The sequence below is a fragment of the Herpailurus yagouaroundi genome, unplaced genomic scaffold, assembly GCF_014898765.1.
Source record: "Herpailurus yagouaroundi ecotype Mexico unplaced genomic scaffold, PumYag 28, whole genome shotgun sequence".
Classification (NCBI taxonomy): domain Eukaryota; kingdom Metazoa; phylum Chordata; class Mammalia; order Carnivora; family Felidae; genus Herpailurus; species Herpailurus yagouaroundi.
In genome coordinates this window covers 134,124,397-134,145,497 of record NW_024412376.1, presented here as the reverse complement: position 1 = coordinate 134,145,497, position 21,101 = coordinate 134,124,397, and the positions used below count along the sequence as shown (strand labels likewise).

At 39.5% G+C, this 21,101-nt stretch overlaps 1 protein-coding gene across 12 annotated transcripts in view; it reads right to left on the bottom strand.

The window, feature by feature from the left end:
- Positions 1-21,101, bottom strand: part of APBB2 (amyloid beta precursor protein binding family B member 2) — a 387,308-nt gene that overhangs the window by 290,988 nt on the left and 75,219 nt on the right. For all 12 annotated transcript variants that reach the window (XM_040485051.1, XM_040485032.1, XM_040485027.1 and 9 more), the window contains exon 2: positions 18,791-18,946. The gene's annotated coding sequence lies outside the window, so the exon portion shown is untranslated. The remainder of the gene's footprint in view (positions 1-18,790; positions 18,947-21,101) is intronic.

The window sequence follows — 21,101 nt, the reverse complement described above, 5'->3', positions numbered from 1 at the left end:
ACACACACACACACACACACACACACACACACACACACACACACACACACACACAACATAGTCAATTAAAAGTTTTTAAAGAGAGGCACCTGGGTGGCTCAGTTGGCAAAGCATCCGACTTTGGCTCAGATCATGATCTCACAGCTCATGGGTTCAAGCCCCGGGATTGGCTCTGTGCTAACAGCTCAGAGCCTGGAGCCTGGAGCCTGCTCTGGATTCTGTGTCTTCCTCTTTCTCTGCCCCTCCCCCACTCATGCTCTGTCTTCTTCAAAAATAAACATTTTTTTTTAAGTTTTTAAAGAGATTAAAAAAATAATAAAAAGATTAAAAACAGGGGCACCTGGGTGGCTCAGTCAGTTAAACGGCAGACTCGTGATTTCAGCTCAAGTCATAATCTCATGGTTGGTGAGTTCGAGCCCTGCATCTGGCTCCACACTGACAGAGAGGAGTCTGTTTGAGATTCCAAGATCATGACCTGCACCGAAATCAAGAGTCAGACGCTCAATCGACTGAGCCACCCAGGCGTCCCTGACGCAGAGGATTTTAAATTTCACTCAATTATCTCAACAGTCTCATCTCTTATGTAATAGCAACTTATGACAATATGGAATTTGAAGAAGCACTCTTCACGCTATCTCTTAGAAGAGTCAACCAAACACAGGAAGGCGGTGTAGTTTTAACATCGAACATGTCTATCTGACCCTAGATACACAGTAGAGAACAGGTACACTTCACTTCAAATCTCCAGATATTTTAAATATCCTGATGTTGGGTGTCCCAGAAACCTGATCAAGAGAGAATTCAAAAGGAAAGTTCTCAACATTTAACACCCCTCATCTTCTCCAAGCCTAGGAGACGTGGCACAAAACCAAAACTCATTATCACCTAATTAATTACAGACCCCACCTGCCCTGTTTGAAAACACATCTATTGAAACGCGACGCGAAAAATCGTAAGGTTCTTTGAAAGACCTCTAGTGCTCTGCTTCTTGAAGCATTTGTTTTCCAACTCATACTGTAAGTAACACAGCCCACAGATTTACTGTGAAAACCAGGGATTAAATTAAGCTTCAGTTAAATTCCAAGCTGCCAAGGACAGTCTCCCGAGAAAGCAGACGTGGCTTGAAACCCCGGCATCTCACGTACGTGGTCCAATTCGCACCAAAGACAGCCATCCGCAGAGCCGCCCCGTCTCCGTGGGAGTTGCCTCCATTCCACTGAGCTGGGGACTCTCCACATAAATGAAAGCTGATACATCGAACCACAGAAAGTTGTAAGAGCAGCGCCTCCGCTTCATCTCACACTCTTAATTCGGTTTCGGAGGGAAATGAGAATGCTGACAGGGCAGGCAGCTCCAAACAAAAATGGGCAGAAATGAATGGATACGCCAAGGAATCGCCACTGTCCTTGCCCGGCAACCCGGTGGGCGTTCAGATAGACATTATTTTGGGAATACCCAGGGCACCGCCAAATCGCCCTCTTCCACACACCCGGGGAGCCGGGGATGCTGACGCCAGGTGATAGGAGAAGTCGCCTGGAACAGCCTTGGCGTCGCTCATGCTGCTTTGCTAGCGCTGCCCTAACGAACTACCACACACCGTGTGGCTTAAAGGTGGAGATTTCGAAGTCTGAGACAGTGTCAATATCAAGGTTTGGCAGAGTTGGTTTCTTTTTCTGAGGCCGCTCTCCTTGGCTTACGGATGGTGCCTTCTTGCTGTGTCTTCACCTGGTCTTCCCACTGTATATATGAATCCAAATTTCCTCATCTTATAAGGACAGTCATAGGGGTTAAGGTCCACCTAAATGACCTCATCTGAACTTGACTGCATCTTTAAAGGTCCTATCGCCAAAACACAGTCACATTCTAAGGCACTGAGGGTTAGGACTCCCACATAAGAATTTTCAGGGGACACAATTCAGCCCTTTACCCTGCTGGAACCACTGCAATGGCCAAGCTCCATGTCCATTTATTCTTACCAGTGCCAGAGGCTAGACTTAACAAACAGGTAATTCTCACTTCTTTTGAAAATTAACTACCTTGCGGGCACCTGGGTGGCTCAGTTGGTTAAGCATCTGACTTCAGCTCAGGTTGTGATCTCAGAGCTTGTGGGTTCAAGCCCCCCATCAGGCTCTGTGCTGGCAGCGTGGAGCCTGCTTGGGATTCTCTCTGTCTCCCTCTCTATCTGCCCCTCCCCTGATCTCTCTCTCTCTCTCTCTCAAAATAAATAAACTTTAAAAAAAAAAAAAAAGGAAAATTACCTTCCGTTTTTAATGAAGGACTATTACATTCAACAATGTCCCAACACCATTCTGATCTTGATTATCAAAAAAAAAGCAACCTATCACTTTTAATGCCTTTATGAAAACTTCATTACATACCAAATCCAATAGTCAAGTCTTTGGGGGCAGGGGGGTATACACAAAAGATTTCTAAGCACCAGCTGCTAGTCCACATTTTCTAAGCAATGTGCACTGCAACAAAGATCCAAATGTGGAAAAATCAGGACTTTCACTTGACATTCGTCATAAAGGCAAGTGTAAAAAAATACATTTTCACTCATTTCATGTGTGCCTTTTCACGTAGATATTCATGTCTTTGCACGAAGGATTACCTATTGCTGTGTTAATCTGTATTGCCTGCTACTGATATCAAAATGGGTTTAAAGAAATAACTCTGACATCAAGACTTCTATTCAAACCAGGTGCATGGCCAAGAATATCATCAGCAACGTGTAATAAAGTCCTGTATCTAAATGATCACTAAAGCCTTTTTAAAAAGACATACCAAAAACAGTATCATTTATATTATTTCAATCTCAATTTAAGCATTCTAACAATTTATGACCTCAGACCCACCTTGGTCCTTCATGTTTGCCTACGTTACTCATTAATTCCATAAACATTACCGAGATTGTCATGCCATAGCAGGCAGCATGCTGGAGGTGGAGGCAGATGTTAAATAAAATCCCTGTCCTCATGGTACTGACATTCTGATAAGATACATCATCACTTCCTCTACTGTCCCACAAACACATTTTCCCTCCCAACTTTCCAAACTGGGGTACTAGTATCTCCAGCACCCCCGGCTGCTTACCAAAGACAAAACTTATGAGCTATTTTATATCTTCCATTCTCCTTCACATCCCTCCTGGGGTCTCTGATGGCTATTTCTAACCCTGTCTCCTCCACCTGCCTCTCCACCATTATCACCATGTACTCACAAGCCCCAGCTCCCTTTATCAAGCACCCACTCCCCACGTGGCACTACTCTAGATGATGGCAATGGATCAGGGACCACAAATTTAAAAAAAAAAATCCCCGCTGGGGTGCCTGGGTGGCTCAGTCAGTTAAGCGTCCAACTTCAGCTCAGGTCATGATCAGCTCAGGTTCATGAGTTTGAGCCCTGCATCCGGCTCTGTGCTGACAGCTCAGAGCCTGGAGCCTGCTTCAGATTCTGTCTCTCTCTCTCTTGCTCTCTCTGCCCCTCCCTCACTTGTACTCTGTCTCTCTCAAAAATAGACAAATGTTAAAAAAATTAAAAATAAAAAAATTTAATAAAACCCTGCCTTTTGGAATTTATATTTATGAATTTATATTTGCATAAATTCCTCTTGAAATTTACATTATAGAGAGGAGAGTGAGATAATTACTTAAAACATAAGTAAAGTCTTCAGTGTGTCAAAAAGGGGTAAGTTCTATAGGATAAAAATAAAGAAGGCTAAGAGGGATTTGTGAAGATGGCAGGAGAGTTTGTAATTGTCAATGCATCAATCAGAGTGGTAGAATAGGTTTCACTGATACAGTAACATTTGAGCAAAGATCTAAACCAGAGAGGAAGTTAGCCATGCGAATATCTGGGGAAGAGCACAGGGGAAGAAGAAACAGCAGGTGTAAAGGCCCTGAGGCGGAAACATGCCCTGTCCATTCAAAGGCTAGAATGGCTGGAGTAGAGTTAGCTGAGGGAGGATATGAGCAGATGAGGTCAGAGAGGAAAGGAAGGGGTATCATATAGACCCTTCCAAGTAATTAGAAGGACTTCATTTTTTTACTGTGAAGACAGAGAAATTATAGCAAGTTTTGAGCAGAAGAGTACCACGGTGTGACATGAGGGTTAACAGGATCACTCTATTGAGAACACAGCACAGCGAAGCAAGGACAGAATGAAGGAAAGCAGCTGGGAGGTCCCCGGAACAATCCAGACAAGACAGAATGGTGGCTTGGGTCAAGGTGGCAACAATGGGTATGTTCTGAAGGCCAAGTCAATAAGGTTTTCTGATGGATTGGACCTGGACACAAGTCTACATTTCTTCCTTTTCATTGATAATAACTAAGCCCCAGCCCAGACCCTTCTCCTCCTTCCTAGATGGCTGGGAAACTGGAAGTTGCTCCTCCTGTCCTCAGTGCTCGCATCTCTCTTCATTCTACAAACCGCAGCAGGACTGGTGTTCAGAACACTCTCCCATCATAGCATCACTTGCTCCCCATGAGTCTCTTTCCAGAGCACAGACCTGCTCCAAATCCCTCCACCAAGCCCATCTCCTTGCCTGCCTACACCTGCCCCGAGACCTCATACACCCTCCATCACTCCTTCTGGGGTCTCCATCCACCCTTCCTTCCCCTCTCCAACTGCCCTAAATCTTATGACCCGGGCCCTTGAAGGTTCACTGGAGATGCCACCTCCTTTAAGAAGTCTTCCCAAGATGGTCCAGCTCATACTGATTCCTACTCCCTCAGGGTTCCTGTGGCCTTTACCACCTGTACCAACTGTTCCACATCAAACTGGCCCAGCTGGACTAGAAAGCAAGAGCCCTAAAAAGCAAGAGCCACGCCACCCACTTCTCAGCTGCATGCCAACTAATGTACAGAAAGCAATTATAATAGGGGCTGAAAAGAAGGTCATAGCAAAGAATGAAAGAATATGTTTTAATTACTATAAATGCATTTTCAACACTGAAAAACTGGGAGCAGTCACATTAAAACTCAAATCTCTGCTTTCTCTTGAAATACTGGAAGGTTAAGGCAACACTGGACTCTCATTCTTGAACAGCTAAGTAGCAATTGTCGGGGGGGGGGGGCGCCCCCCCCGCTTTATACCCCAGTTCACTTGCTTACTCTTCCCTCAGGTCCTGGTAGGTATTTGAGTTTGTAATCCCTATATTTAGGCACTGGTTACCTTGAGTTTTAAAATTATCAGGTTCTTATGGGAACTAAGTATTTATTGAAGGTAATATTGGGTTTTCTCTTTCATGATATCCAGTGTCAATGGTATTGATTCAGACTTCTCTGATTTGTAAACATAATCAATTACACACATACATAAACAAATATATACATATATATGTATTTTGGAAATGGTCCCTTGAATCTCCCTAAGAGATTATAACTCTTACACTATGGGTGAAGTACCTTGAAACATGGGGATTATATTTCTTGACATGACTCAGCTCAAGAGGGTCAGATTATCAGTACATAAACTATACAGAAAGAAAGGAAGACAAGATAAAAATAAATATTATTGATTTTGATGAGCTATTCATCAGACCATTTTAGGAAAAAAGCAGTTGCTAAAATTCTTTTGAACCTAGAAAAAAATATATGGCTTTGTTGATTTTCTAAAATAAAACATCAGGTGCTAGAGATTGAAATATGTATAGATAAGGGGTAATACATGGGCTTATTCTCCAGACCACCAGTGCCTACATTCTAAAAAGAAAAGAAAAAAAGAAAATTGTCATTTCCTAATTATTATTAAATTTCAACAAACTGAGATCACAGGAGGTAAAGTTTTCAGACAAGCCTATTAAGAGTTGAAGACTTAAGCAGTAATTGTTATTGGAAGAGTTTAGGGGAGTCATCTCCTTTGACCTATCACCCATGTCTAGGGCTTTTAATTAAGAGAAAAGCAAATCTGGAAACAGAAATCCAAAGATATTTAAAAGGCACACTGGCTTTATCTGTGCATCAGTCATTACTGCTAGTCTAAGCAAGCAGGCCTTTCTTAGCAAACAGCTTTCCTGATTAGCAATCAGATTTTGGAGACTTTCATGACCACCTCCAGCCTTGTGGTCTGAAAAGCAAATACAGTTCAGTCCAAAGCCCATATTTAAAGCAAACAAACTGAGCATAAAGGTACACTTTCAGACACACTCCAGCAAGATGGGATTCTTTGTCCTTCAAATCACATTTGGTAAATATCTTTTTCCTTCCTCTTGCTCAACCCAGGGGTTTAACTAATAAGCTTTCAAGGGAATGTTTGCTGGCTTAGCACATACTTTACCACCCTTCCCACAAAGACCACCCCCTTCCTCTGCATGCAAAGAGGACAAGAAAGTCTGGCAAATGAATATTAGAGAAAAGTTTAATGTTTTTAAAAACATTTAGTAGGGTTTTATAAACCGCATTAAAACACAATGTCGAAAAATGGTCCATGATCATACTGCCCAGTTAGCTCCCGATTCTTTTTTAAAAGGAAAGAAAATGAATGAATGAGCATGGTTTGAAACTCAAATAATACAGAAAAGAAAAATTTTTCCAGTGTATTAACTTTCACATCTTTTTAGAGAAAAAGTATGCATACCAGCATATATATCTTTTTAAGAAGATTTATACAAAAGACAATGGTATTTATATGATTCTACAGAACATTTTTTCATTTTCTACAGATACATGAACATACGTGTGTGTGTATATACATTATATGTATAATATATTACATTACATATATAATTTCAAATCAGCACACACACACACACACAGAGCTAATTCACTCTTTACAAACATGCTGTAATGCAACTTGTACAAATATCCTGGCACGGTTTTAAGTGAGCCTATTTATGAAACTGCTGGTGGTTTTACATTTTGAAATATATTGCCAAATTGCTCTTCACTGGTGTCTATTTTAGAGGATAATTTAATCTCAAGCAGTAGTCCCTTTTCTGTATGTGTTATGGACATCGAAACTAACCTGCTTTGTCTCCAGCTGTATCACAGATCAGACAGACACCCCACTGCAGACCTAGCCAAGCTCTCCCAGATGACTCAAACTACGTGAACCAAACCAGAAACATCTTACAGCAAAGGCGGAGGTTGGCAATCACAGCTTTGTAAAGGGTTCTGTGTGGCTGACTGTTTACTTCTTTCTACATTCTTTGTCTAAGACACAACCTCAGGAAAAGAAAGGGGCTGAGGGTGGGGATTAACATCTCATAAGTACTTGTCTTAGTCCTTTTGGGCTTCTATAACAAAATATGACAGACCGATGGCTTGCAAATAATAGAAATTTATTTCCCACAGTTCTGGAGGCTGGGAAGTCCCAGAACAAAGTGTCAGCATCGTCACCTTCTAGTGAGGGCCTTCTTCCTGCTTCATAGCTGGCCTTCTCACTGTGTCTTCACATGATCAAAAGAGCTAGGCATCCCTCGGGAATCTCTTCTGTTAAACACTTAATGATTTAAGTACCTCCCAATCTCTCCATCTCTTCATACCATCATCTTTGGGAGTTAGGATTGCGACATGTGCATTTTGGAGGGACACATTTCATTTAGACCATAGCAGTACTTAACCATGAATACTAGCAGTTGAAAATACTAAGAAAGCAGTAGATAGACCAGAGCCTCAAACCATCTAGAGTTGAACAACTTGGTCCCTCATCATGGTCAAATTCTAGGGAGCTCCCATGATAGCACAAAGAAGCTGGAAGTCCTCAAACAATGAGTGCAGAATGGGGATGCAGGATAGTTAGGAATGTCCAAGGCTTACCTTATTTCTTCCTTTTCTAAGTAGCTGCCTGGGAGTATCTGATTCTCCTCACAATCAGATACCTCTGGGTAATTCACAAAGAGTTGACAAAGTGTGTGGGTGGGCCACACCCCTTGGCTATAAAACCTAGGACTTCCCAAACATGCCCCGCATTTTTATTTCTGCCTCCAAGAGTCTGATTAAATATTTTCCTCAGATAAAAAGGCTTGCAAACGCCTATCTACTGACAACTTCCTACCGCCTCATTCATCAAAAACAACAAAATGCTACTTTTCCAAATTCATCTACATCTATATTAACCACTCTCTCCTTGGAAATTCTAAAGCATTCTATTCATCTAGTTCATCTTTTATTATCTCACTAATTATAAAAATTATGAAAGATGCATAAAGAAAGAGACATAATAAAGAAAGTTTTCCATAGGTCAATCACTTTCTAGGCAGTGCTTTCATTTATACACATAGACAATGGAGTTTGAGAAAAAAATTCATATTCAAATTTAAATTAGAACACGTGAGACTTGGATAAAATCATTTGATCTTATGGACTGTAAGCTTCTTTATCTATAAAATAGAGTAATACTGCATCTCTCTCATAGGAATGTTGTGAGGATCAAATGAAATCTCCCACCCCACCCAACAAAAGCTGAGAAAGTGCTTAAGTACTTAGCATACTGGACACGCTCAATAAAATGTTAGCTCTCCCAGAAGGGCTTCTATTCTGGCTGTCTTTCCCCCAGGATATTTCATTTTATTCCCTCCAGCAACTGCCAAAGTAACCTTCCATACAGGATACTTTTAACAAGTTTACTTGGAATTTAACTGAATTGTTCTGAACTAAGTAAAATTAATTCAGCATCTCTCATTACTCATAGATTAATGCTCAAGAGCAGCAGTCATTTTTAACCCAATTTTAGAGCCACTGAGGACCCAATGTCATGGTTGGAACTCTTGACTTTTTATTTCTGAGAGGAGTTTTTGGTAAAAATCACTAGTTAGCCTCTTACTTTCCTAGGCACTCTTACACTTTAACCAGACTCCAGAAATGAACCACAGCATTAACAAACTATCTGCAAACTTAAGTCTTCAAAAGAACCACCCTTATGAAACCAAGCACAGAATAGTTACCAAGATTCTAAAATTTGTCCTCAAAGGGCCTCAGCTGCATGATGATTGCAGGAAAAATCATTTTCTTTAATTCGTAAAAAGGGTACACTAGCAAATTACACAGAACAATTTCCTAATGTAAGCTAGACTGATGTTGATATTCATTTTTTAAATAAATTACTGGCTCTGATACTATGTGAGAACATCCAGTAGACTATTTTTGTTTATGAATGAAGTGGCAAATCAATTCTTATCTGAGCAGATAATAATCAATGTGGAAATTTCAGAAGTTATGAACAGAATTACCATGTCATGAATACAGATCTTATTCGGACAGTATAATCAAATTAAATGTTTTATTCGTTACAGGTCAATAGAGGACTGAGAAACTACTGTTTGTTCTTATATTAGTAATTACATTAAAATAAATAACAATTGACTACATGTCATTCAAATATGGTATCTCTGAAGGCTTTCCAAGGAAGCCTAATAATTCACAGATTATTTAACATAAAAACTATAAAGAAAAAAATAAAAAGATATAATATGTCAAACTCTATTAACATATTTATCATAAACATCCCCATTACAGATTTACACAAAAACATGGTTTCTCCTAATGAAAGCAAGTTCTGTTCATTCTTGTACTGGTTCACTGAGTAGGACTAGTGTTGGTTCACTGAACGTGACAAAACTGATCTGATTTTGCTTCATCTGCAACCAAATGATTATAAATAGGCTGGAGCCTTCACAGATGTAATTATACCACAACTCAAACTTTGGTGTATCAATCATTCTGAACCCCAAACATCAGTCAGCACAAGGCTCTCTATAAAAGAAAGGGCAGTTAAGAAGTTACTATCACCCAGCCACATTTTGCTTCAGCTCCCTAAGAAAAACAAGACCAAAACCGTATTTCCCTAGAACATCTTACATACTACAATCCTCACAGGGTCAATTCATCATTCTGCAAATAGGTCGTAAAGATTTTTTAAAGGCACCAAAGAGAAAGAAAAGATTTAAAGGAATAGCAAGCAGGACAAAAAGAACCAGGATGCCCACTTCCCAGGCCCTGCAGTTATAAGCAAAGGTTACCTGTGGTTTTTTTCTTTTAAATGAATAACAGAAAGAATAATTCCACACTGCTCTACGGATGCACTTTTACGCAGTGACATTCTCGGCCAAAGGACTGCCATGGAAAGCACAGGGGGAGGTAGGAAACATGTCAATTACCATCAACTTGGTCTACCCAGGTTGAAATAAGAAGATTGCAAAGAAAGAGCAGGAAGCAGAGAAGCCATCCTGAACTGAGCCTTCCATAAACCGGGAAGCATGGCTTGACTTACTAATGGAACTGGAAAAAACTTACTCTAAATCTAATTTTGATTTTGATACCCGATTAACGTGGCAGAAGTCAGCTTTTAGCTTTATGTCAGAAAAAGGAAATGTCTCTGAATTTCGCCAACACCAAAATCTTATATTTTTTCACATTACAAATAAGTCATTCCCCAAACAAAATTGTAACTTTATGAGAAAACAAAATAAAAGAAAATGATCAACCAGAATCCAAATACCATAAAAAAAAACCCTGACTTTTTTTTCCCTTCTCAATCATACGCATTCACAATTTTTATAGAGTTGTAATTAAGGAAGAGACATAAATTTTCAGTCTTCATATTTCCAATACAATTATTTTAATGTCTTGCATGCTTGCTTTTTGAGAACTATACTAACACAAAGATAGAAATAGCACAGGTAAATATTAAAATACAGATGGCATTTTAATTATACCATGAAAAATGTCCAATTTTTATGAAACATATAAAATCATACTATATTCCCAAAACCCAAAACATTTTTTTTTAATGTTTGTTTATTTTTGAGAAAGAGACAGAGAGACAGAGTACAATCGGGGAGGGGCAGAAAGAGAGAGAGGGAGGGAGACGCAGAATTCAAAGCAGACTCTAGGCTCTGAGCTGTCAGCGCAGAGCCTGATGCGGGGCTCAAACTCAGGAACCATGAGATCACGACCTGGACTGAAGTCAGATGCTTAACCAACTAAGCCACCCAGGCTCCCCTCAAAACCCAAAACACTGTAATTCATAGATTTTCTTTTAGTAAAATAGTTTTGTGAATTTTATCATTGTATGTAAAAAAGACCCGATTCATAGAATCATTAATGGAAATTCTTGAAATTCTTGAGATAATATACCAAACTTGTAAATACTTCAGTCAATAGTTATTGGAAGTAATGGAAAATTTTAATCTGTTTTATTCTAATGGATAAGGAGCATTAGAATGCTTACCATCTTTATGAAAAACAAAGCATTTTTTTATTTAAAGTAATGCATATCATATAGTTATCTAGAAAATCCATCTAAGTTGGTTTGCATTCTCTTCTACTATTTCAGATCTCCACATTTATCCCAAAGAGAAATAACCAGAGACTAGTACTTTTAACAGAGTAACTTAAACAGGAATAGAGAGGAAAAGTAGCAAAGATACAACAGCAAAAATAGAGATACATTGAGACTTAACCCTACTTCTTGACCAAATGTTTTTCACAGAAAAACTGCATTGCAAAAACCCAAGTATTATATGGTACTAGCATAAAGACAAGGCATAAATAATCAAAGAAACAGAATTAAGAGCTCTGAGATAAACTCTTACATTTATGGTCAACTGATTTTCTACAAAGATGCTAAGGAAAATCAACAGGGAAAGGATAGTCTTTTCAGCAAATAGTGTTGGAAAAATTGGACATCCATGGGGGGAAGTGGAGGGAGAATTAACATATACCTGAACGTCAGACCACACACAAAACTTAACCCCAAAGGGACCAAAAACCTAAGTGTAAGGACTAAAATAACAAAAGTTCTAGAGAAAAACATAGGAAAAAAATCTTAATGACCTTTAGTTATTCAGGGAATATTTAGGAACATCAAAATCATGAGCTTTAGAAGAAAAAACTGATAGACTGAACTTCCTTACAACTAAAAACTTTTTTTTTTTTTAATGTTTATTTATTTTTGAGACAGAGAGAGACAGAGCATGAACGGGGGAGGATCAGAGAGAGGGAGACACAGAATCTGAAACAGGTTCCAGGCTCTGAGCTGTCAGCCCAGAGCCCAACATGGGGCTCGAACTCACGGACCGCGAGATCATGACCTGAGCCGAAGTCGGCCGCTTAACTGACTGAGCCAACCAGGCGCCCCACAACTAAAAACTTTTAAAACTCAATACCCAAAGAACAAATAATCCAATTTAAGAATGAGCAAAAGGGGCGCCTGGGTGGCTCAGTCGGTTGAGCGGCCGACTTCAGCTCAGGTCATGATCTCGCGGTCCGTGGGTTCGAGCCCCGCATCGGGCTCTGTGCTGACAGCCCAGAGCCTGGAGCCTGTTTCGGATTCTGTGTCTCCCTCTCTCTGACCCTCCCCATTCTCATGCTCTGTCTCTCTCTGTCTCAAAAATAAATAAACGTTAAAAAAAATTTTTGAAAAAAAAAAAAAAAAAGAATGAGCAAAAGACACAGACATTTTTCCAAAGAAGACAAACAGGGGGCCAACAGACACATGAAAAGATGCTCAACATCACTGATCATCAGGGCAATACAAATCAAAACTACAATGAGATATCACCTCACATCAGTCAGAATAGCTAAAATCAACAACACAAGAAACAACAGGTGCTGGTGAGGATGTGGAGAAAGGGGAACCCTCTTGCACCTGGTAGGAATGCAAACTGGTGCAGCCACTCTGGAAAATAGTATGGAGGTTCCTCAAAAAATTAAAAACAGAACCACCCTATGATGCAGCAATTGCACTGGTAGGTATTCACCCAAAGAATACAAAAATATGAATTCAAAGGAATACATGCACCCCAATTTTATAGTAACATGATCTACAATAGTCCAATTATGGAAACAGCCCCAGTGTCCATCAACTGATGAATGAATAAGGAAGATGTGACATGTGTGTGTGTGTGTATATATATATATATATATATATAGAGAGAGAGAGAGAGAGAGAGAGAGAGAGAGAGAGAGAGAGAGACAACAGAATATTCCTCAGCCATGAAAAGGAACGAAATCTTGCCATTTGCAATGACATGGATGGAGCTAGAGAGTATTATGCTAAGTGAAATAAGTCAGAGAAAGACAAATACCATATGAGCTCACTCATATGGGAATTTAAGAAACAAAATAAATGAGCAAAGGGGAAAAAAGGAAAAAGAGGCAGACCAGGAAACAGACTCTTAACAGTAAAGAACAAAAATTGATGGTTACTAGAGGGGAGGTGGGTGGAGGAATGGGTTAAACAGGTGATAGGGATTAAGGAGGGCACTTGTGATGGGCACCAGGTGTTGTATGGACGTGCTGAATTACTATATTGTACACCTGAAACTAATATCACACTGTATATTAACAGGAATTTGAATAAAAACTTAAAAAAAAAAGAAACTTAAAAAAAACAGGGAAAAAAAACTTGAGCTTCAAAGACGGCATTAAGAAAATGAAAAGACAAACCAGAGACTGGGAGAAAATATGTGCAAGTGATATATCCGATAACGGACTTACAGACAAATAATTCAATATGAAAATATGCAAAGAATCTGAAGAGGCATTTCCCTAAAGAAGATACAGGAGTGGCTAAGAAGCTCACTGATTGCATAACTAGCTCAATAATAAGGAGATAAATTTCATAATTATCATCTTTTGTTCTTTTCAAAAGCTACATAATAGGATGATTTCATTAGAAACTCCAAAGCATGTTTGTTTTTTTTTTTCTCATATCACAGTCGTTTTCAAGTCACTGTAGAAAATAATGGTAATAACATCCAGATTGGACAAGAAATGAAACTACAATAAAACCTTGGATTGTGAATAACTTGTTCTGCGAGTGTTCCACAAGACAAGCAAACATTTCTAATAAATTTTAACTTGACAAACGAGCGATGTCTTCCAATACAAGTAGTACATGATGCCGAACATCACATGATCACAACTGAGCCAGTGGTTTCTCTCTCTCTCTTTCTCTCTCTCTGTGGCATTGTGGATGAGTGTCTCCCATGTTTGGTTGCTCAATCTCAGGCCGTGGTGTTTGGCAGAAATCAGGGACTTTTCAGAACATTGGAAGATGCCCACAACTGGCACTAGTGTATTTTTGGTCACTTCAAAGCACCTAGGGACACTCCTTTGCTTTTCCATACAGAGAGTAAGCTTAGGAATGCTTTGCTTCATTCTGGGTCAGGCTGCCTGCAGATATAGACCCTTTTCTCTGCTGCCTTACTGCCGGTTACATTAAGTACAGTATATGACAAGAGTTTATTAATGCTGTTCTGTAGTCAACATATGTGCGAGCATATACAATGGCTCCCATTCAGGAAAAGGTTGAAAAGAAAGGCAGTAAGAAGAAGATGACTGCGGCGAAAGCCAAGAAACAAATCATCAAGAAGCACGAATGAGGTATGCAAGTGGCTGAAATTGCAAGATTTTATAAGAAGTCGACGTCTGCATCTCATCTGCAGAGGGGGAGAAAAAGGCAGAGGAATCCCTTACTTACTAATGAGATGAGCGAGATGTGTAACATGTGGGAAACAGTGCAAAATTTTGTAGAAATGCACCGCCTGAATAAGGCTGTAGCAATGCAAGCGATGACAATGCAATGTCACACTGTCCTCAAAAGAAGCAAAAGCAAGTGTCATTGGATAGGTTCCTTGTCAAAGTTGCACAAAAAGAAAAGATTCCATTGAGCCAATAAATAGCAGTGATTCCATTAGTTCCATTAGTGATAGTAAAAGTTGTCTTACACAATAACCCTCCTCTCTCGTCTCCCTCACACCAGCCACAGCCACAGAGGTTTTCAAAAGTAAGTGCAGGTCAATTTGTTTATTTTTCTTTATATATTGTATTTTATTTATTATTTTGTATGATATTACAGTATTGTGATCATTTTTATATGAATATTTTTGGATTGTGGAATGAATCATCTGAGTTTCTATTATTTCTTATGGGGAAATTCACTTTGATATATAAGTGCTTTGGATTACAAGCATGTTTCCAGAACGAATTATGTTTCCAAACCAAGGTTTTACTGTACTTAGATATAAACTTAATAAAATATGTACAAGATCCATATAAGGAAAACTACAAAACTAATGAAAGAAATCAAAGAACTTCTAAATAAATGGAGTCATTCCACATACATGGAAAGAAAGACTCAATATTGTCAAGACATCTGTTCTTCTCAACTTGACCTACAGATTCAACACAATCTCAGTCAAAATCCTGGCAAGTTATTTGGTGGATACTGATAAAGTGATTCTAAAATTTACAAGGAAAGGCAAAAAGCCCAGAATAGCCAATACAATATTGAGGGAGAATAAAGTCGGAGGACTAACACCACCCAACTTGAAGATTTACTAAAAGCTACAGTAATCAAGACAGTGTGATACTGGTGAAGGCACAGGTGAATAGATCAATGGAACAGAAGAGCAAGCCCAGATACAGACCCATACAAGTACAGTTAACTGATCTTTGACAAAGGAACCAATGCCATTCAATGAAGAAAGGATAGTTTTTCAACAAATGGTGCTGGGATAACTGTAATTTCACATACAAAATATGAATCCAGACAAAGACCTTGACAGCTTTCACAAAAATTAACTCTAAATATCTGTAGATCATTTACCTAAATGTAGAACATAAAATTATAAAACTCTAGAAGACATAATAGAAATATAAAACTCTAGGAAATCTGGATGACCTTGGTTGGGCAGTGACTTTTTTTTTTTTAATTTCTTAACATTTATTCATTTCTCAGAGACAGAGTGCGAGTGGGGGAGGCAGAGAGAGAGAGAGAGGGAGACACAGAATATGGAGCAGCCTCCAGGCTGCTGTCAACACAGAGCCCAACATGGGGCTTTAACCCAAGGACTGCAAGATCATGACCTGAGCTGAAGTCAGACGCTTAACCAACTGAGCCACCCAGGCACCCTGGCAGTGACTTTTAGATACAACAGCAACAATCCATGAAAGAATTAATAACTGATATTCTGGACTTCATTAAAATTAAAAACTTCTGCTATGAGAGAGACACTATTAAGAGAATGAAAAAAACAAGCCACAGAACTGGAAGAAAATATCCACAAAAGACTTACCTGATAAAGGACTAGTATCCAAAACATACAAAGAACTCTTAGAACTCAACAGTAAGAAAATCCTAACAGGCACCTCACCAAAGAAGATATACAGATGGCAAACAAAGATATGTAAAGAGGCTCAAAATCATGTGTTATTAGGAAACTGCAAATAAAAATAATAATGAAATGCCACAGAGGCACCTGGGTAGCTCAGTTGGTTAAGCGTCCTACTCTTGATTTCAGCTCAGGTCATGAGCTCACAGTTCATGAGTTCAAGCCCCACATAAGGCTCTGTGCTGACAGTGTGGAGCCTGCTTGGGATTCTGTCTCCCTCTCTCTCTGCCCCTCTCCCGCTTGTTCTTGTTCTCTCTCTCTCTCTCTCTCTCTCTCTCTCTCTCTCTCTCAAAATAAATAAACATTATTTTAAAAAATAAGGCTTGATGGACATAAGTATATAAAATTGGTCTTTATAAGAACCCAGAATTCAGGGGTGCCTGGGTGGCTCAGTCAGTTAAGCATCCAACTTCGGTTCAGGTCATGATCTCACATTTCCTGGGTTCAAGCCCCATGTCGGGCTCTGGGCTGACAGCTCAGAGCCTGGAGCCTGTTTCAGATTCTGTGTCTCCCCTCTCTCTCTGCCCCTCCCCTGCTCACACTCTGTGTTTCTCTCTCTCTCAAAAATAAATAAATGTAAAAAAAAAAAATTTTTTTTAAATAAAGTCTGTTAATTTAAAAAAGCAATGTCTGTCACAAAAAATAAAATAATAATAAAGTCTAGCATGAAGAAGAAGAAATAATCTTTAAAATTCATGACATGCTTAGAGAATTCTGCTTAAACTGAAAGCCAACTGAGGTTTAGGTGAGAAGAGCAGCTGTTACCCTGTGGTGTTAAAATAAACTCTGGACAACTTTCTGGGAACCTCTCATTTGGCTGCTCCCAAAACAATTGTGTTTACTGTAAACACCAGGATTCTACTACTAGGGAAGCTCCGAAATTATCTTCCTTATCTGCTATTCATTTTAACTATAGGCTCTGAAAAGCCTCCCTTTCTTTGAGACTCAAAAAGCAAGTAATTGAATTAAAAGTATTTTTTCCTAATGTTCTGAAAACTAAATTCTACTTCTCCTTTGTTAAATAACAGCTCTCTGCCAGTCTCTCCAACACCCAGCAGAATTCATAATTGCATCTCTACTCCCACAGAACTTCGTTTTGTGTGTGTGTGTGTGTGTGTGTGTGTGTGTGTGGTTTTTTTCGTTTTTGTTTTTTTTTTTTGTTTTTTTTTTTTGTTTTACCTCTAGTGATACATTTTTCACATCGTGTGTCAGCTAACTGAATACCAATCTGGCCCATCCCCTACACTGTGAGACCCTACAGACAGGGAGTGCCAATCATTTCACACTAACACCTCACACCTAGAAGGCATTCCCAATCAGGACCTTTTTGGATCTAAGTGATGGACATCTAATTCAAACTATCTAACTTGCCAGGAAAGTGAAACCAGAGTTACTGCCTTTAGATGGTGCTGTATCTGAGTTTTGTATATGGTGTGGGGTGTGTGTGTGTGTGTGTGTGTGTGTGTGTGTGTGTGATCTCTTGTATCTCTCTGCTCTGATCTCTGTGTTAACTTTATTCTCCGAAAGGCTTTCCCTAAGTGGTGGCAAAGAGGGAAACTAACAGCTCCAGCTTAAAAAAAAACACACACAAAAAGGAAAAACCTCTTTGCAACAGGGTCAGTGAAAACAGTGGTGTCCTCCATAAACCGATCCTTGTGACCCTGACTAGCCAAGCTTATGTCACAAACCCATAACGGAGGCAGCGAGGTCACCTCCTTTGACGATGATACAGGCTGAAAACAAAGCAAGGGTGACTGACTGCCCAGGGAAAATCTAGGCGATTTATTGAAAGAAAGAAAGAGAAAAGGGATGCTGAGTGGGTGAAGTCAACAGACTCTCACTACTTTGCAGGGTCTCAAGACTGCTGACTCACTCCTGCCTGGTGAGTATTTATTCACTGTTTATTATGTATAATGCTGAGTTACTGCCTGAACACCCAATAGAAATGCTTGTTTGTAGTGCCTCTCCTTGTACAGGACACGTACTCAAAATGAACTGTCCCCACCTACTGCTCCACATGAGGTGGTTTTGTTTCATTCTCCTGGTCCACAGTGAGGCTATTTTGCATTTGTCTACATTCCTATTATTTTCAGGACGTTTCTTTTCTTCTGTCCTATGTGAGTGTCTTCATGCCAAATGTACACCCTGCCAAAAATGAACATGTTGCTAGCTTTTGTCCAGGGGGAGATAAAAGTAAAATCTTGCCAAGCAAACCAGGGCCAGCAGCACCCCAACAGAAACGGCAGGTTTCCATGATGCCCGCTTCCCAGTGTGAGAACACAAATGAGGGCAAGTCTGAAAACACCAGTGCAAGCCCATGCTTTCTCGAGGACACGGTTTCTCTCCAAAATAAAACCAAGATTGCTGTGGTTGTTCTGCGCGGCCTCTGGCTGTGGCTTCTTACATGTGTGCGCTGAGGATGTTCCCTGAGAGAGGAGAGGACGACCAGCAAGATGATGGGACAGAGGAGGCGGGGAGGAAGACAATGATACACTGTCCATGTAAATACGTCAGGATCAGATCTATCTTCCATTTGTACAATGCTAGGAGTCTCTCGAATAACTGGGAATGACTATTTGGGGCAGTTTCAGAAACACTTTATGGCATAAACAAAATGGCTTTTCCCTAGCTGACCCGATCCATTTCATCCAGGCTCTCTTATCTTATACTAACCTGATTTTGCTTAAGTTACTGTCTGTCTCCGGCTTTCACAGGAGCTTTCTTTTATGGATTTTCCATCCAGCAAATGTTTCTGTTCCACGGCTGGGCAGATCCGACCACAGCATGCTTGGCTACAGACCACAGCAGCTCACCCACAGCAGCTCCGACCTGGAGGGGGAAAGCCAGAAGCCATTGGAGGGATTCATATTCACAAACACACACACACACACACACTCTCTCTCTCTCTCTCTCTCTCTCTCTCTCTCAAGAGTTTATGTTTGGCAGGATAACCCCAAATGTTTTCCAATTGTTTAAAATCATTAAGGAACAGAGGCAACAGCTTATGAGGTGTCCTAAAGACAAGTGTGGGCTATCCTAAAGGAGGACTAAGGTATTTAACCATTATTGAGAAGGTTCGGCCAAACGATTATACTCTGTTTGTGGAAAATTCAAAAGCCAGATGTTTTAATTAACCACAGAAAACACAAGCTACAACTAAAATTTCATGAACACAGTGATCTGCCCTGTGGAAAACCACAGGAATGTTCTGGCAAGGCTCAGTCTGAATTCTTGGGACACAGAGGGCTAGAATCATTCCCCTTAGGAACTCGAACAGAAAATTAACTTGCTCAATATGTTTTAAAAAGTAAAATGAAACCCAGATTTAATCTCAATCAAATAGAAAAACATTTCGGGACTTCAAAGGGCACCACACCAAAAGACACATTAGAGGAAGGTCATAAAGAATCCCAGTGTGGTTCAGGATTTAAAATGCATTTTCAATGCAAAGTGAATGCTGTAACAGAAAATTTTATAGGCTAAATAATCCAAAGGGGAAACTAATCACCTTTCATTTCCTAATAGAGAAAAATGATATATGAAACCAATATTCAACAAGTGAGTTATAAATATTATCAAATGTATAATATATTCGGGCAAAAGGAATCTCTTAACTCTCCTCCTTCATGCCAAACCTGTGGCCTGGCCCACGCTAGCTACCATGCTTCAGCTTGAGGAATCAAGGCATCCAGAAACACAGTGCTAAAATAACTTCTGCTCACTGGTATTGCAAGTTAACAATTCTGGCACGGAAAACTAAAATGAGGGAAACTTACAAAAGCAATTAGTGAACAACTAAGAACTAATAAATTAAGAAGTCTTCATTTGTTAATTATAGTATTAGCTATGACAACATCTATAAATGCTAAACATTGAAAGCCTGTTCGAGAGGGAACAGGACAAGTGTTATTTTCAGATACTGGGTCTACAATTCTATTTCTGTAAGTCAAAACAGACCCTGTCACAAGTGTGCCACGCATAATATTACATTAATCTGTACCTTCATTTGAAAACTCAGTCCCAAAAATCATCTCAAAAGGAATACAGGAAAGTTATATATATATATGTATGGTATGATCCCAATTTTATTCTACAAACTGAGTATGTATATTTTAAAGACACCAAAGTATGAAAAAAGAGCTATTTCTGGGTCATGGAATTAGAAGCCATTTGTCTTTCCTTGGTGTTTTCCAAATTTTCTACAACTTATATGGATTACTTGTAGAATTAGAATACTTTTAAAGAAGATTTTATTAAACAGTATGAGAATACAAATCAGGAATTGGATGTCTATCCTACATCAGCCCGATCTGTGGGTTTCCTCTTATCTCATCAATAAGAGCTAATAAATTAAGAAGTCTTCATTTATCTGAACTCAACAATTCTTAATTTAGAAGTTCCAAACCCAAATGTCCAATAACACTGTCAGAACTGATTAACACTACTTTTCTAGAAATAAAAAGTTTGTGTTTGTTTTCTGCAAACTTACCACAAGGAGACAAGAAAACCATAGTTATTTCCCTCCTTTAGTTAATTCATCCAATCATCTCTGTCACTGTCATGTCATCTAATTTTTGCTTAATTAAAAAGAGTGCCTCCGGGTGTTACATACAGTCTCACAGGAGCCCGGCCCTAGTGAGCACTTGACACCCTCCATTTTTGACACTCTTAGCATCCCAGAACACACAAAACACAGTGGTGGAATCTTAACACTGGAGGAGTTGGTAATCCATCATTCCAAGAACCCCCAAACTCCCTGAGGTTACAAATGAAGACAGTGAGATGCCCAGAGAGTTCAAATATCTTTACTGAGGCCACACAGCAGGGATGAGAGGATCAGGGATCAAAGTCCAGATCACCTCTCTCCACTCTGACCCAGCACTCTTTCCACCACTACAACGTCTCAGCACACACTCCTCCAAATGCAAGTTTGTATGAAACACACGCACATGTTAAATTCATACCAGCAAAGCCAGGAGAATAA